This window comes from Rhineura floridana, chromosome 1 (assembly GCF_030035675.1).
Source record: "Rhineura floridana isolate rRhiFlo1 chromosome 1, rRhiFlo1.hap2, whole genome shotgun sequence".
NCBI lineage: Eukaryota > Metazoa > Chordata > Lepidosauria > Squamata > Rhineuridae > Rhineura > Rhineura floridana.
The window spans coordinates 41,735,997-41,754,437 of NC_084480.1; the positions used below are offsets into that span (position 1 = coordinate 41,735,997).

General features: G+C 42.3%; 1 protein-coding gene across 7 annotated transcripts in view; it reads left to right on the plus strand.

Moving 5' to 3' along the window:
- The window catches only part of RGS7BP (regulator of G protein signaling 7 binding protein), a 108,543-nt gene that overhangs the window by 38,748 nt on the left and 51,354 nt on the right, over nucleotides 1-18,441 (plus strand). The window contains exon 1 of one of the 7 annotated variants that reach the window (XM_061607453.1): nucleotides 617-651. The exons of 4 other annotated variants lie outside the window; for them this stretch is intronic. The gene's annotated coding sequence lies outside the window, so the exon portion shown is untranslated. Of the gene's footprint in view, nucleotides 1-616; nucleotides 652-5,137; nucleotides 5,206-10,219; nucleotides 10,303-18,441 lie in introns of those variants that run through there. 2 more of the 7 variants (XM_061607452.1, XM_061607455.1) reach the window with 2 other exon arrangements.

The window sequence follows — 18,441 nt, forward strand, 5'->3', positions numbered from 1 at the left end:
TTTTCGGCTGCTCTCAGTTTCTCATTTTTCCAGTCTTAACTTCAGTTCACATTTCTGCATTAGCCTGCGATTTTTTTTAGAAGTCCTCATGAAAATTCACCAGTGTTTTAGTGCAAATTTGTTTAAACATACACATTTCTATATGCAATCTTGCCTGAGATACATTTTTTGCAGATAATGTTCCCTAATATAATTAATTTTATATGTTTTCATAAATATAAGCATTGCTATGTACACTGAGATGCACATTTTTGTACACATTATTTGGCTGGAGAACTGCTTCACAACATTTTGAGAAGTGTGTATTTCGAAGAATATCTTAGATAGTTTTGCATTAAAATTCAAACTGAATCAAATTTCTCCCCCATTCCTATTTCACATGCAAACTGCATTCAAAAGAACAAGATTTTCCCTTCTGTTAAAAAAAAATTCCTTCCAGGATTTCTTCCCTCCCCTCACAACCACAGTTTGAGAGGTGATGGTGGAGGAGAAACATTCTCCTGCATTTTCCTTCCTCTGCTTCTGCAAAATCCCTTCCCGAAACCCATTCCCTGGTTAGCCTCCCCTCCCTCTCCTCATTTAGCTGTGATTCTTTGCTTAAAGTTGCATCAGTGGAAGGAGGTGGGTGGAGCACTTCCAGAAAGGACTAAGGTAAAGTTTAAGTAGACGTTACAGCAGCAGCCAATGAAGTAGAGAAGTGTGGGTGGAACTTGCAGTATACTGATGTCACGTCAAGTGTTTTGCACCGCTAGATGTTTTAGGAAAAAAGTGGAAGAAGAAATTAGGCTATTCTATTGGCAACAGCCACACATATATTACAACATTCAGTTCCACTGCAAACCCAGTGTTTTCTATTCACACTTAGGGGAAGGCTCAATCATGCAGTTTCCTAATGACCACACCCTCTAATTTAACATTTCCATGCCCTCTGGTTACTTGGCAACTAAGCATGCTCAGTTTATTCTACCAGTTAGTTTCATGTAAAACCACCACCACCGCTCAGAAGTGCAATTATTTGTATTTTTTCTGGTACAATACAGCTGAAATACAAATCTTTGTTTGAGCAGTGTTATGCTTTTGTGCACAGGTTAGGGGGGAAAGAAAAATAAGGCACCATTTGCAGCAACATAAAAAAGGCTGGCAGAATGGGGGAGAGCAGATGTTTGTCACCCCACAGGAAATGACATGAACGAAAGGAGGAGGAGGGAGTGGGCTTGGAGAAGGGAATGATTGACAAACCCACCTAAAAGCATCAGAGCACAGCATCTGTAAGTACTAGCAATACAGAGTGAAGATGGTTTTCCTTCCCTTTTCGTATTATCAGAGGATTGGGTTAGTGTGGCTTTACAGGGGGAAAACTGTGTGATAGCTTCTGTTTGCCAGTAATGTCATGTGAACCATGCAAATTAAAAGGGGGTGTGAGTGGCACCAAACACACACTAAATTATCGTGTAGATGAGCCCTTAGACATTACACCTCCAGCAAATCAATTTACCTGGAAAATTTGAAAAACACAGTAGATAAAGAAAAAGGGTATAGTTCCCATTGATATTCTCCATGGTTACCATTCCTAATATATTTTGCAGCTATTCCCCCCCCCCCAAGATACTCCCCATACATCAACAGTTTTTGAAAATGACCACCATCTTGCATTTTATATGTTAGCTTCCAGTTGAATAAAATCAGTTTTTTCTTAAACTGGAAATAATTTCAGGGACTTTTTGTTACCCTTCGCTAATTGTGTTGTTATTGTACCAGTACCTTAACCAACTTGTAAATGGGACCTTTTACAGTTGCCAGCTCTAATAAACACTCTATATTGATGCACTCAATAGACAAAAGACACAGAGGATGGTTCTAAATGCTCACATTCACACTCACAAGACATACATACATACATAAAATCAGTTAACCTGATATTAAGCAAATAGCTGATTTACTCTCTCACACAGGACTATTACTCGCTTATTGGTTGATCAAACAAAGTGGTGAGTTCTTACCAAATCCAGGGATTAACGTTGGTCAATTGTGGCGCAGCCCCCCTTCCTGTTGAGAATGAGTTGAGTGAATCTGCTGCCGCCAGTGGTCACTTACATAGGCAGAGCTTGGAAGATTACTTTTAAATAGTAATAAATTACAGTTACATGGCCCAAAAAAGTAGTAATTACCGTTACAATTATAATTGCTCTGAAAGTGACTGATTAATCACTACAGTTACATTTCAGTTACTTTTTTAAAAAAATGCCTAGAAGGTGCTGGCCTTGGCTGCTGCACATCTAAGTAGCCTAAAACAACATTAAAAATAAGCACCCACATACAGAGGTAGTAGAATAATTCTTTTTATCCATAAGATAGCAATGGTGGTATGTCCGCTGGTAAGGGAGGTGGGCAGGGAGGCAGAGGCCACTACTCAGATCTTTGCACGTCAAGCCAAGTGCAATTCCCCCCCTCAGCCAGCAAGCATAATCTCTCTCACTTAACCACCCCCTGGACCCTTCCGTGTCACCAACTAAGGGACACACACCCAAGCAAACATTTTCCCCTGAGATACAAAAAAGTTAAAATACTGCAAATGCAGCACAGTAGCCAGAGAAGGTGGTGGAGGCCACTTTGTGTGCCAAGTGCAAACACAGTACACGCACACACACACACATACACATACTGTCATCTTTCACCTCCACAGTTCTTTATCTCCATTCTGCTGCTGCCTCCTTCTCCTTTATCCATGTTCTTGTCCCTCGGCTCCTTTTTACCCTCCACTCCATTTTTTAAAACAATTGTTTTCTACACTTCACTCTCCACCTCGTCTCACTCTCCACCTCCTCCCTTGTCTCCTTCTACCCCCCCACAGACCATGATGATAATGAAAGTTAAAGAGGAAAGAACAAAAGCAGGACTACAGCTGAAAGCCAAGAAGACTAAAATAATGGCAACAAAAGATTTATGTAACTTTAAAGTTGACAATGAGGACATTGAACTTGTCAAGGATTATCAATACCTCGGGACAGTCATTAACCAAAATGGAGACAATAGTCAAGAAATCAGAAGAAGGCTAGGACTGGGGAGGGCAGCTATGAGAGAACTAGAAAAGGTCCTCAAATGCAAAGATGAACAATAAGCTGAACAATAAAGTCAGGATCATTCAGACCATGGTATTCCCAATCTCTATGTATGGATGTGAAAGTTGGACAGTGAAAAAAGCAGATAAGAGAAAAATCAACTCCTTTGAAATGTGGTGTTGGAAGAGAGCTTTTCGCATACCATGGACTGCGAAAAAGACAAATAATTGGGTGTCAGAACAAATTAAACCAGAACTGTCAGTAGAAGGTAAAATGATGAAACTGAGGTTATCATACTTTGGACACATCATGAGAAGACTTGGTTCACTAGAAAAGGCAATAATGCTGGGAAAAACAGAAGGGAGTAGAAAAAGAGGAAGGCCAAACAAGAGATGGATTGATTCCATAAATGAAGCCACAGACCTGAACTTACAAGATCTGAACAGGGTAGTTCATGACAGATGCTATTGGAGGCCTCTGAATCATAGAGTTGCCATAAGTCGTAATTGACTTGAAGGCACATAACAACAACAACAATGGTTTGCAACAGGAGTAAACATTCAGTTGTACACGGTAATACTGGAATGTAGCTCAGCTAGTGCAGATCATAATTCTTGGAGGGCTCTTGTTTCTGCCTATCTGTTTGTCGTCAGAAGAAGGTTGCTTGATGTCTAGACCCACTGTTGTTGCCACCTTTATGGACTGTACTGGGGAATTTTGGCTAAGAATCTTCATAACTGCACTGATTTTTCCCCACCACCACGCTGGTCACAAACAAGGGCTGCTAGCTGTTTCTATAACCAGTTTTGGTTCACCCTGATGCTTCTGCATCTGATGCTTTACACAGGAGGAATCAAATGGGAAACACACACAACCCAAAGTCGGCTGGGTTGCACCATTTATTTATCAAATTTATGTCCCACCCTTCCTCCTAAAGGGCAGCAAACAACAAGCAATAAAACCATACCAACATCTTACAAACAATTCCAATAGAGATGCAGACGGGGATAAAGGTCTCTGCCTAAAAGGCTTAAAAGCTGTACAAGCTCTTAGGAACAAGGTTCCACCTAGCGTGTCCAATGCCTTACAAACAAATAATTTTACATAGAAAGAGTCAATTTAAATTTACCTATTCCATTCTCCCCCGCCCCTGTGCTCCTTGCTTGCATGATGTTTGGAAGAAGCAGAGTCAAAGATAAGTGACCTAACTTTGCCAGAATGACTCATTTTTGGCCAGAGCTGTTTCAGACTCAGTTAGATTAATCTGGATTTATGCACAGTGATTAAAACAGCACATTTCTAAACATAGGGATCATACACATTTATGAAAAAAAGCATGTCAGTGTGCATGCCTCTTCCTTTCTCCCAAAGCCATAGTGTCAGGGGCTGCTGTTGCTAATCCTACACACTTGACAGTCTCATAACTGCTCTGGGGTGACTTAGCTCTCACAAACAAGAACAGAACAACAAGTGATAGCATATGTTTATTATTTTATTTGACTGCAAAATTTCTACTTCACCTTTCCCATACAAGAAGTCTTCAAGAAGGCTTACAAAATGCAGGGGAAATTAAAACAATGGGTGGTATCCAATACTGGTCATATTCAGGGCAGACCTATTGAAGTTCATAGATGCGAAGTTCGCAGAACGTTGGTCTATTAATTTAAATGGGTCTGTTCTGAGTAGGACTAGTATTGGATACAATCCCCTGACACTAATGCAAAAAGCATTAAATGCACTAATGCAAAAAGCATCTACCTGTGTGAGTTTCTGCAAGACCTGCTCCCTGCATTTCTGGCTGATTTCCACCTGGCCTGGAAGGGCGGGGCCCTGTCTCTCTCCAGCTACAAAAGCAGCAACTGCTGAAGGGGCCAGAGACCATCTACCTGTGTGAGTTTCTGCAAGACCTGCTCCCTGCATTTCTGGCTGATTTCCACCTGGCCTGGAAGGGCGGGGCCCTGTCTCTCTCCAGCTACAAAAGCAGCAACTGCTGAAGGGGCCAGAGACCATCTACCTGTGTGAGTTTCTGCAAGACCTGCTCCCTGCATTTCTGGCTGATTTCCACCTGGCCTGGAAGGGCGGGGCCCTGTCTCTCTCCAGCTACAAAAGCAGCAACTGCTGAAGGGGCCAGAGACCATCTACCTGTGTGAGTTTCTGCAAGACCTGCTCCTTGCATTTCTGGCTGATTTCCACCTGGCCTGGAAGGGTGGGGCCCTGTCTCTCTCCAGCTACAAAAGCAGCAACTGCTGAAGGGGCCAGAGACCGTGTGTGTGTATGTGTGCGTGAACCTGCTGCTCGGGATGTCTATAGACTACTGGGGTTTTGTTTAGTATTATATGTTATATTTTACTCTATGTTATATTTTAGTCTATGTACGCCGCCTAGAGTGGCCGTTAATTCGGCCAGATAGGCGGCCTAGAAATAAAATTTTATTATTATTATTATTAAGCAATACAGAACAAAACTAGCAGAACCACGTGGATTTTAAAAGGGGGAGGTGGAGGCAGGCGCGAGGGGGGCAGCAGGCGCGAGGGGGGCAGCAGGCGCGAGGGGGGCAGCAGGCGCGAGGGGGGCGGCGGGCGCGAGGGGGGCGGCGGGCGCGAGGGGGGCGGCGGGCGCGAGGGGGGCGGCGGGCGCGAGGGGGGGAGGCGGCGGCGGGCGCGAGGGGGGGAGGCGGGCGTGAGGGGGGGAGGCGGCGGCGGGCGCGAGGGGGGGAGGCGGCGGCGGGCGCGAGGGGGGGAGGCGGCGGCGGGCACGGGGGGGGAGGCGGCGGCGGGCGTGAGGGGGGGAGGCGGCGGCAGGCGTGAGGGGGGGAGGCGGCGGCGGGCGCGAGGGGGGGAGGCGGCGGCGGGCGCGAGGGGGGGAGGCGGCGGCGGGCGCGAGGGGGAGGCGGCGGCGGGCGCGAGGGGGAGGCGGCGGCGGGCGCGAGGGGGGAGGCGGGAGGTGGGCGCGAGGGGGGAGGCGGGAAGCGGGCGCGAGGGGGGAGGCGGGCGCGAGGGGGGAGGCGGGCGCGAGGGGGGAGGCGGGCGGGAGGGGGGCGCGAGGGGGGAGGCGGGAGGCGGGCGCGAGGGGGGAGGCGGGAGGCGGGCGCGAGGGGGGAGGCAGGAGGCGGGCGCGAGGGGGGAGGGGGGAGGCGGGAGGCGGGCGTGAGGGGGGAGGGGGGAGGCGGGCGCGAGGGGGGGCACACACACACACACACACACCATCGTCACTCACCTCAGCTCTTCACCTCCATTCTGCTTCTGTCTTCTCCTCCTTCATCCTTGCCCTCCAGCGCAGTCTGGCTCTCCACTTCCTCCCTTGTGCCTCCTAACACAGAGCACGAGGAAAGAGCAACGTCGCACAGAAGGCCAATGCAAGGCACGTGTCTTTTGTCTACCAATCACAGAAGCAGACTTCCCCTGCTTCCCCCCCCCCCGTAATGTCCAAAAGTAATGCCGGAAATGTTACCATTGCTGCTAAAAAGTAAGGAAATTATTAGTCGTTCTATTACTAGCAAAATGCAATGAAGTTACCCACTCGTTACTTAAACGAGTAACTTGTACATAGGACATGTTTTATCTTCTCTACTATGGGTGTCCTCTTGGGCATTCCTTAGGAGTTCTTCCCTTGTCCTGACCACCTTGCTTCTAAGGCCTCCTGATCACACCATCTGTATCTTATAACTTATACAACAAATGACCTTGCTTGTTTTTCTCTTTTTGAATGTTTCCCAAAACTTACACTTTTTATAACATGTTTATCCCTTAACATCATATCAAGCATTCTACCCCACCCTTAGCGATCAGCTGCCCCAAGCTGTCCGCAGCTGTAGCTTCTTACCTATTTCTAGTTTAATGCCTCTTATCTATTTCACTTATATTTAAATAACCTTATAGCAGTCTCTATATCTGGTATTAAATTCAGCCTTATTAGAGGTCCTATCATAAGATCATATTTTGGGGTTCCAGGTTTCCCCAATGTTATTCATATATAAAGCATCAGAAGATAACAATCTTGTCTAGCCTTCTACACTGAGGCTACCAAACATCCCTACCAAAGTAACCCTTACAGAGTAGGAAGATACAACCTATGACTATCCAGATAAGAAATGGAAAGATTGAGAGGTATCAAGGTAATGGAAACCCCCCCAAAAAGTAATAAAATAAATGTAAACATCTTAGACATGTAGAATATCAGGACTCATGTGTACATGAATGCGTACATGCGCCACAAGTAGTAACGAGTGGCAGAAGGTCTAGTACCTGATAATTCTGGTTCAGCGCTAGTTGCCTTGTAATGTAATGCTTCTAATTGGCTTGTTTTATTATCAATTCTTGGTCTTCCTATCACCGCTTTGGGTGAATCTCCCAATTTAATCTTTGTCAGCTGTACACATAAATAAACTGATACTCATTTTTTGTTAAAATCGTGTAAGCAATTGGATGCATAAAGCTGCAAATTAGTTCATGGTTGTTCCCTTAACTATGTAAACACATAAGATCAATGGAGTAACTGAATGCATGAAATAAGAATCTTTGCAGAATCCAGTGGGCAGGATCTGCCCCATTCAGTACAGTTTTATCTTCTTGTACGGCAATTAATGCCGTACAAATTTGTCTTAACTTGCATGTTTAATTAGAAAGGGCCCTCTTGTATGTCCTTTTTGCATAACATGTTTAGAATTCACTAAAAAATTATTTTCATTGTCCCAATTTTTTAAAATTAGTTTGTTTTTCTAGCATTCTTGATCCAGGTCTGCTATAAATGTATGTGAGAGGATTTGAGCACATACACTTACTTGTGACTCTGTGATATACAGGTGCCTGTGAAATTTGTTTCTTTGTGTCTTTCAGTGCTTGCATCCTTTTTAGCAGCCCCCCAAATTATTATGCTGTATATACACAATTACATTTGTCAGTATCTGTGAACCTTATTGAAAGAACAGAACAAGTTTATAACATTGTAGGGTAGCCAAATCCTCCTGACATGAGTCACAAGCCATGTATGGCACTTAACAGGGAGCTCATTAAATTTTCAGCTTTTGCTGCCTTCCAGGGGCTGGAAAAATTGGGGTCATCCAGAAGCAGGCAGGGTCATGTGCTACAGTTGGCTCAGTGTTTCCCACATTGTAGACGTTTGCCATATGGCAATAGAAATATTATTTTACTCTTTTTTGTTTCTGTCATGCTCAAGAGACTGACACATTCATAAATCCTGCTCAACAAGGTTTAAAAAGAGGCCCAAATTGAAACCATTGGATTCTGGCTGCAGTCCACAAACCACTTATTCCAGCATAGGTCCATTGAAATTATTGGGAGTGTTTGAGAATAAGTGGGGTTTGGCTGACACCCCAAATCTTTTAAGGCATTTTCCTTTTGTAGGCAGCAACCTATATTTCATCTTTAGTCAGTAAGCAACTGTGACTTTTTTTAGTATTTTAGTCTTTTTTTTTAATATAACTCCATAAGGAAGAATATTAAAAAACATTTTATAGATAGGGATAAGGAACCCTCAACACATCTGAAGATGCCCACTACCACTGTGAATGCAGCATTTTTATTTATTCATTTCATGTATATCCTGTCCGGCTTCTCCTGTGGAACTCAAGGCAGCAGGATGTCTATAGGAGAGTTCCCAGAATATATTGCAGCATCCACCCAGGCACTGAATCAGACCATGGCCTACTGAGCATTGCTGCATCATGTACCTTAATAACATGGCATATGCCAGTTTATTCTGTTTGGTTCATTCTTGGCGTTTGAAGGTTTTAGGAGTGCAGTGTATATTTAGGGTTCTGTAAGATCTCACCACCGCATGTTGTTGTATGCAAGATTTTACTGCATCCATTTCCATATGACTTGTCCCTTTGATTACATAAATGAAAAATTGTTGTCTTTTGTTAGAAATTGATCCAGTAGTGTTCCTTCTGTGCAAACTCCCTCGAAATTACTGTAGCATGTGTCACAGACATGCTTGATAGCTAGTTCCCCGTGTATTTTTCATGATTATATTTCCATTTTTTTAATGCAGCACAATATTTTTGTATAATGAAGATGCATTTAATGACAAAACTTCAAAGCTAAGGGGGGGGAAGGAAAATTTTATATCAGGCTCTCTTTTTCTCTAGCTTTGCTTCTTTTTTGTAAGAAACCCCTTTAGCATCCAGCATCTACAGTATTTGACTGTTTTGTCATTCAGATGAGGAAGTGGTTGATTCATAACAGGAATGAAATATTATAGGTCAGTGTTTTTAAAAGCTCAACCGGTGGAGATGTTTTCTTGAAAGACACCTTGTGCATTGTTAACTGATCATCCTCTCCAATACACAGTTGCAGGAGAATGCCAGATGATTTTTACGCAAGACACTCAGATGGCGCAGTGGCAAGGTATTTTTTAACATACAAAGTGGGGGGGAAGTCCCCTCCAGCCCTCATGAAATCCACCCCAGTGAACTCAAAATCCCCCCCCCGTCAGTGCTGTTTTTATTCTGCTTGTCCCTGGTTTATATTTGGGGAGAACAAAATGCAGATTTAGATGCTGTTTATGTTTTCCTCTAGACTGTGTGATTAAGATCTGCCATCCATTTTTAAGCAAAGTCTCCTGTTGCTAGGTAAACCATATCGCTTAATTTGATCTGTTACTTTTAAGAAGGCTTTCAAGCTCTTGTGTGTGCAGACTGAGGCAGGGATCTGTCCTCATTTGCCTATACCATGATCAATTGCCCATTGACCAGCGGTTTACTGAGCAAACCACTATTCTGCTTAACAAAGGAAACTTACGTGTGAACTACTGTTCATAATAATATAATAGAACTGGCTGTCAGGAATTTATCATAAGCAGGGCCTATTACAGGGGGGCAAGCAGGGCTATTTGGCCTGGCCTCACATTCATGGAGGGCCTCAAATTTAATTTCTGTAAATCTGTTTTGGCATGTCTTCATTTTTTTAATATACCAGGAGCCTCAAAAAATGGAAGTGGCCCAGGCCTCTCTCGACCTCTGGGAGGACCTGCCCATAAGGCTGACCTTCTGGGACTCTTTGCCTTTCCCATCCTGCCTTTCAGGTAGGAGGACTGGGGAACAGGAAATGGAGGATCAAGGTCATGGAGGGAAGAAAGCTTTGGCCTGGGGAACTCTGTTGTTCTTCTGGACTCTGGACTCTGACTCTTTAAAAGCCTGCATTCATTTAGGTTTATCATCTCATGAAAATGGCTTTAGTCTGCCTTCTGCCCAGTAACTACCATCCTGCCCACTCCTGGAAAGGTCTGTACTTTATGTTTCTGTTTCTCAGTCACATTTATGAAGACACAGTCTGGGTAAGATAGTTGTTTTTCTGTGCTTCTATGGTGTAGCTGAGCTCAGGGGTTGAGAGAGGCCCAGGCCACTTTTTTGAGGCTCTCAGTATATTAAAAATGGTGGTATATTTTTAATGTTTACATTTAACAAATTAACATGTTTAACACAAAAACGGCAATGCAATATTTTATTTAACAAGTGCTTTTCTAGCTTTTTTCTGTTCAAGTTCATGTTGAAAGTCTAAATTTGAGGCCCACTGTGAATGTGAGGCCCAGGCCAAATGGCCCTCCTGCCCCCCATCTCCGTGATAGGGCTTGGCTGGACTAAGCAAGGCAGAGGAGTTAGTTAAGACAGAGCTAATCAAGCACTAGCTCCACTCTAGTCTGTAGGCGCAGAGAGAGTATATTTGTCATTTGGTATTATTCACTCAATGCTAAGAAAGTGTCTGGGAGTTTAAAAGGCAGGAAAATCTGTATTTCTCTTTCAGTCTATAATGAAAATGACAGAGCTGGGATGATGAGATGTAGTTGCAGAAGTTTTGAGGACAGCATTTCTTTACTGTTGTGATGTCTTCTTAGAGTTAATAAAATGTGGTGTTTTCCCCCCCAAAGTTAAACAGCCCTCAGCCAGTTTAGTAAAATAAGTGCTATTGTGTTTGTGTGTGTGTGTGATTTACTTGCCGTTCCTAGTGTATTGTTACTGTATCTGCAGTGGGCTGCGGTCCACAAAAGCTTATGCCTTATGCCAAAATAAAATTGTTAAGACTTTACGGTGCTACAAGATGCTTTGTTGTTTTTGCTGCAACAGACTAACACGGCTACCCCTTTGAAAATTGGCTGAGGAAGTTCAGGCCAGGACCCTGGTGGAAAGATTCTAGTGCAGGATAAGATGGGAACAAGGAATTCTGCTGCTGATCAAGTTATTCTGATATTGGTGTTTAGGTGAGGTGCACAATGCCAAATGCTGAAAGACATGCAAAACAGAAACATAAAGAAATTCAACAAGCTGCTGCAAAATGCTGTAAGTTGACAAGTATGTTTGCCAAGCAGTCATCACTGCCTGCCATTGTGACCACCATTGTCTCAGATGACAATCCCTTTCCCCAACAAGAATTACAGTTACACTGTGAGAAGAACGATATACCAAAACCTGACCAACAGAGTGGGAAACAACCAACAATCATTGAAAAAAGAGTGAGTTTATATCAAGGAGTAAAGCTTGATGTAAGGTATCTTGTAAAAAGATTTTCAAAATTAGAATCGTTTGAGGCTACTAAGTATGGGAAAACACGTGTGCATGTTGCCTGTAGACTGTGTTGAGAATATATAGAGGAAGCAAAGAAGTACTCAGAGAATGGTACTGTACCAATTGCAAGTGGTGTGAGAGCTGATGAAGAATAACGATTAAAAAGAATTGTGAAGCACCTCAGCTCAAAAGTTCATGAGGCAGTAAAGGTTCAGCAGACAACGGTGCTGCACTGGGAGAAAGGCAGTGATAAACATCCATGGCTGAAAATACTGAAGGCACAAAATGAAGAAAATACCAAATTCTTGGTCATTTTGGCATATGCTATATACAAGTATTGCCTTTGTGAGACTGTGTCTGCATATTAATGTCTATCCAGATCGTTGGCCACTCTTGCTGCCAACCACTTAGTGTGCCTTATGCATGATGAAGGACCTGATGCTGAACTACGAGCATTGACTCCTGCAGCTTCTGACCTACACTACAGGGATCCTGTTTATTACAGAGAAATGTTGGGAGTGTATCAATGCCATAGATCTAAAAAGAATTAGAAAAATGTTTGATGAGTGCTTGGTGTTCAGTATTCAGATTGGTGCAGTGTCAGCAGACAAATGGAGTTAACAAATTTATTAGTTGTAGAATTGCAATGCCAAATGGAAATCTGAGAACTCTTTTCCTACTAATGCATTTGCCAGAGCAGAATGGAGCAAAAGGTTTGCTTGAAGGAGTGAATGAAACTCTGAAAATATGTGGTTCTAATGAGAAGAAACTGACTGGAACTACTACAGATGGAAAATCAGCAAACACAGGGAAGAACTCTGGTCTCTGGAAACTTCTTAATGATCAGTACAAAAGAGACATTTTGACTTTTTGGTGCTGTGCACACCGATCAGACCTTGCTGCAGAGTCCATCATTGTTACTGTTCCAGAACTGAGGATTTGGAAGGCTAATGTATTAGCTTTAAACACCTACTTCTGCACATCAAAGAATAAAACAAAGCTGCCACATTCTGTGTTTCCTGAAGCAAAACAGTTTCCGCAGCATCATGATGTATCAGGTCCACCTCATTGATATAGTGTTGTACAATGCCTGGTTGCCAGAAAGTGTGGAAAAATCTTGAGACTAGAGATAGAAAAGAAAAAGCAGAAGCCCATGGTTTTCTGAAAACATGGGATGATAATCAAATTTGGCTAACAGAACTTAGGGGAGATATCTTAAACGTATACCAGGTTCTACAGAAAAATCTGCAACGTGATGACTTTATCTTCCCCAACATATTTACTTGCCAAGATTCAGCAATCAGAAAGCTACAGATAACGAAGGAAGGACCTTTCCCTGGGAAACATGAATCAAAATCCAAATTTAACATTGGAAATCCTGTTAACAGCAGAGACTTACAACAAACAAGTTTGTTACAACCAACAGTCAAAATGCATGTGTGATTTGTTTGGAAAGTGTGCAAGCAGCAGAAACTATACAGGATACTATACTGAATACTATACTGTCTGCTGAAAAATGGTGCATTTGCAGATGAAGCATGTGAACAGTAGCTAGTTATTTCTGATGTGCCTCATCTTCCACATGGCAGTACTTTAGGTTTTCAATGTCTGTGTGTCTTCGCCAGCTGTTGCCCATAACTTCTGGCATGGTGCAAAATTTTCTGGCAGCAATTGCAACCCTCTCACCACACCCAATGCAAACTGAAAGAATTGTGTCCATGCATAATCTTATAGTGGATGACACATGAACAAGTATGACAACACAGACAGTGAATGCACGGCTAAACATGCCTCTGCATGGGATCAGTACGGCCTATTATGATTCCTGGCCTGCTGTTGTCCATTTTCTTTCAATTAGAGACAGGAGACAACGTCAACGTGACCCAGAGATTTATGCTGAGTGGGATTTTGTAAAAAAATTCTTTCAGAGGTCTGGACATTTTTAGCTGAATTTTAGAGGTCACATTTCTTTAAATTGCAGTCATTTACTATTAAAATACATGTTTCATGAAATTTCTTTATTTAAATAAATGTATTTAATTAAGTGAATGAAGATTAAAAATGCCCTTTCACATGATTTCAAAGTGCCCTTTTGAGTTCCTCCTCCCCAGTGAAAGTTCATTTTTAAAAGCCCTGGGCAATGGTGAGACCCAACAGGCCTAGCTGGTGCTCCACATGAACTGAGTGTGCACCCTCAATTGACCTTGGCTTACTGTAATGTGCGAGCAGGGCCAGTGTTGTCTGTGAAGCTTCCTGTATTTTTATTCTTGTACCAAATACTTAAATACTGCTGCCAGGCTTATGCAGACAAGTGAAAAGATCTTTTTCTGCAATAGTTAGTAAATTATTTTAAATTTTTACATGGTTTTACTGTGTGCGTATATATGTGTATGATGGTGGTAAACTGCTTAGATATTTTGTATTATGAATAGCGCTATATAAATATATTTACAAATAAAATAAATGAAAATATGGGTAAACCAATGAGTTACTTGATTCACATAATGCTTTGAGGTAAGTGGCATGAGAAGCCCACCCATAACATGCGTCTGTTTTGAAAGTTTTCCTGAGTGCTTTCCATTGTTACAGTGCCTTGCCAAAGTAATCAGATCCCTGACCAATGCTCTCAACTTACTGAATTACAAATGGGACATTGTAATTGCGTTCTGTATGATATTTTATTTTGAAACATTGAAACTCAAAATCAATTATTGTAAGGTGACATTGGTTTTATGTTGGGAAATGGTTGTAAGAAACATAAAAAACTGAAACATGTTGCTTGCATATATTCAACCCACACATATTAATATTTGGTAGAGCCACTTTTCACTGCAATAACAGCTTTACGTCTTTGGGGGTAGGTGTGTACTAGCTTTGCACATAGTAATTGGAGAGATTTTGGTCCATTCTTCTTGACAGATTTGCTCCAGGTCATTCAGGTTGGTTGGATGTCACTTGTTCACTTGTTTCAAAGAGTGCCACAGGTTCTCAGTGGGATTGAGATCAGGACTGGGACTGGGCCACTGTAGGACATTCACCTTTTTGTTCTTGAGCCATTCCAGTGTTGCTTTGACCTTGTGCTTGGGCTCATTGTCTTGCTGAAAAGTGAATTTCCTCCCAAGCTTCAGTTTTTGAGTGGACTGAAGCAGGTTCTCTTGCAGTATTTCTCTGTATTTTGCTCCATCCATTCCTCTTTTGATTTTAACAAGATGCCCAGTCCATACTGATGAGAAGCATCCCCACAGCATGATGCTGCCACCACCATACTTCCTTGTAGGGATGGTGTGTCTTGAGGCATGGGCATTAGGTTTGCTGCACACATAGCACTTTGAGTTTTGGCCAAAAAGCTCTATCTTGGTCTCATCTGACCACAAAACCTTTCCCCATATTACAGCTGGGGGGCACTCTTAATGCTTTCTGGCAAACTCCAGACATGCTTTCAGATGGTACTTTTTGAGTAGCAGCTTCTTTCTTGCCACCCTCCCATACAGGCCAGTGTATGCAGAGCTCTTGATATGGTTGACTGGTGTACCATGACTCTACTCCCAGCCACTGAACTCTTAACTCCTTCAAAGTGATTGTTGGCCTCTCTGTGGCTTTTCTCACAAGTCTCCTTCTTGTTCGAGTGCTGAGTTGTGAGTGATGGCCTTTTCTTGGCAGTGCCTGAGTGGTGTGATGCAGCTTCCACTTCCTGATTATTGATCCAACTGTGCTCACTGGGATATCCAAGCACTTGGATATTATTTTGTACCCTTTTCCTGATCTATGCATTTGTATTACATTATCTCTCACTTCTGTAGAATGCTCTTTGGTCTTCATTTTCCTTCAGATCCACAGCCTGTCCAATGATCCGTCAACAGTGACGTTTTTATCCTGACAATGTGACAGCAACTTTAATGGTTCACAGGTGGAGGCCAATGGTAAGGTAGCTGTGTCCTTGATAGGGCAATTTCTTTCATCTGTGTAAACTGGGAGCTTCCATAGCATAGGGGTTGAATACTTATGCAAGCAACATGTTTCAGTTTTTTATGTTTCTTACAAACATTTCCCAACATAAAGCCAATGTCACCTTACAATAACTGATTTTGAGTTTCAGTGTTTCAAAATACGGAACGCAATTACAATGTACCATTTGTAATTCAGTAATATGAGAGCGTTGGTCAGGGGTCTGATTACGTTTGCGCGGCACTTTATGTTACATATAGAAGTTGTTGACAGAAGCATGCTTTTACATTTAGCAGAACAGCACTATCCTTATCTTTTAATTCTGTCCTTCCTAGAAGAGCATAGTCAATTACTTTGTACCACATTAAAGGAATCTGTCATTTAATTTAAGCTGCCAGCAAAGATCTGTAGGCGACATCCTATGATATTCATCTGCTTGTGCAACAGAACTCCACTTGTGCAATGGGACTTCAGGTTACTCTTTTCCCCCAGGTCCCCCGTGCTCCCCACAGATCTGCTCCAAAGGGCAATCCTCTGGAGCAGAGTTTTGGGTTGCAAATGGAGCTGCAGAAGAGAGGAAAGAAGAAGCCCTGTTGCGCAATCAGAAGCCTGCTCATGCTTCTTTGGGTCTCACCTACTGATTGGGCTGGTTCTAAGATCTTCATCATTCTGTACATTTTGATCATTGGATGCAGTGCTTTTCTTCCTTTGTCTTTTTTTCTTTTGGTAAAATATGAGGTGCTGGTACTCATATCTTGATGAAAGTGTTGTGGGAGCCAGCAGAAAATGGCTATCATGGGCAGCAAAAAAAAGATGCAACAGTTCTTCATACTGGTGAGTGTCATCACACAAAAAAAGCACTGATTGGAAGTATATAACAAAATAATAGCAGGAGGTTATGTGTTGTGTTATGTTGTTGACATTTGTGTGCTATAGTTGTATGCTCTTAGGTAAGCCACTTTGGGAGCACTTTTTCCCCAAAAGGTGGCCTAGAAATATTTCCAATAATATAATTTCCACAGGAAGCCTGCAGATCAACCTTAAAAGCCTTTTTATTTTATTTCTGTACTGTGAGGAGTGGTGAATGTGGTTGTCCCCCCAACACACAAATTGGCTTCCTTTTCTTTTCTTTTTTTCCTGTGCCCGATTTAAGATGGGATTTGAATAATGTCAAGTGTCTGTTGATGATTATTTATTTATTATTTCATTTTTATTAACTAACAGTTTACAATAACAACAAAAACATTAAAATACAATTAAAACCTTAAGAGCAAGAAAAAATCTAACATTGGCATACAATTTAGCAGCAGAGAAAAAAACCAGTCATTTAATAATGTATCATTTAAAACTTTTTTTAAAAAAAAACAAAGCACAAAGAATAGAGCCAGGTCAGCCTCTTTGGAGAGAGCATCCCATCCCATCAGAGAGATGGGATACATCTTCACAGTATTCCCTGACTGCACCTCACTTGCTGGGAGCACTTGGAAGATGAAGGGACTTTGAAGATGATCTCAAGGTCCAAGTAGTTATATGTGAAAAAAGGCAATCCTTCAGTAACATGGACCTCTCAGCATTTTATTTTTGTTGTCCAACCGCCCCACTGCTTCCTCCTCAATTAGTCTGACATCTTTGCTTTGGGGGAGCCTTAAAAGATTAGAGAGGCTATTTGGTGCTGCTTGTCCATGATGGGTCAGGTCCTTAAGCAGCAGTACTCACATATTGCAGGATTTGCTCTTAAATTCTCTTCAGCCTTTTTTGTTCTCTTGTACTATTTCTCTCTCTCTGTGTGTGCTGTTCTTCTCTTGAACAACTTTTCTGGTTGAGCAATACTTTCCAGCAAGCTAATATGTGAGTAAGAGTTCAGACTGGGTCATTTTGTGTTAAGTGATGTGTTTAAGGTTGTTGAAGAAAGTATCTTAGGTTAGCAGAAGAAAGTTGAATTTTTCTGTAGCAAAGATAGTACTCCCTGATGTGTGCACATACGTGCACACCCTCCTGATGCAGGCACTTATGGTGGTGAGCTTGGATATTGTTCTTTTGTGAAAAGGACTCTTGCTTTAAGCTGTGATCAAAGGAGAACGAACCAAGGCAGCTTTTAGACTGTACAGTCTTTGGTGGGCTTAGGTGATTAGATTAAAAACTAAAAGATGCTATATGGCTATATTGTTTATAACCTGACTGTGGTTGGACTCACCCAAAGTGTGTGGTTCTCCCCCGCCCCTTCTTTGGCTTGGATCCTGAGAGCTGTGAACAAAAGGAAGCTTGTGGAAGGTTCATCCTGTCCTGTCCTCTCCTTGTCATTCTGAAGAGCCTCTGGGGGTTTGGGAGACCCACCAAAGCTGCACAGGTTGGGCTCTTGGGGCTGCTGGGAGAGTGGAATGAGCCAAAATTGGCCAGAGAGGATGCTTGTAATTAGTGACCCAATTCTAAATTGAGCAGATTGCAGTTTGCCCCGCATTGCCTGTTTCCATCAATTTTCCCCACAACAACAGGAATACTATTTAAAATTAACAAGCATCATCATCCAATTTATTAGGAACAGTAATTGCATCTATTGGTGCCAGCTGAGCACACAACTGAATATTCATTTTCAAGTTTATTTGCAAAATATACATCCCACTTTTCAACTTAACCAGTTTACAGAGTGATTTTGAATATGTAAAAATACAGCAGCAAACAAAACCCGAATAACAATACAAAGATTAAAATAGCATAAATTAACAATAAAACACCAGGTAAAGTAAGCTTATCAAACAGCAGATAAAATTGTATAAGCAACAGGAAAATAGAAAATAGAACAAGGAGTCTATTCTATAAAGAGTAAAATCAGAAGCAGTGTTCCACTTCGTGTCAGAATCAAATTTCTGAGTGCCTATATGACTTAGAGGCAGGGATAGTTTTCATATCTGGGTGCTA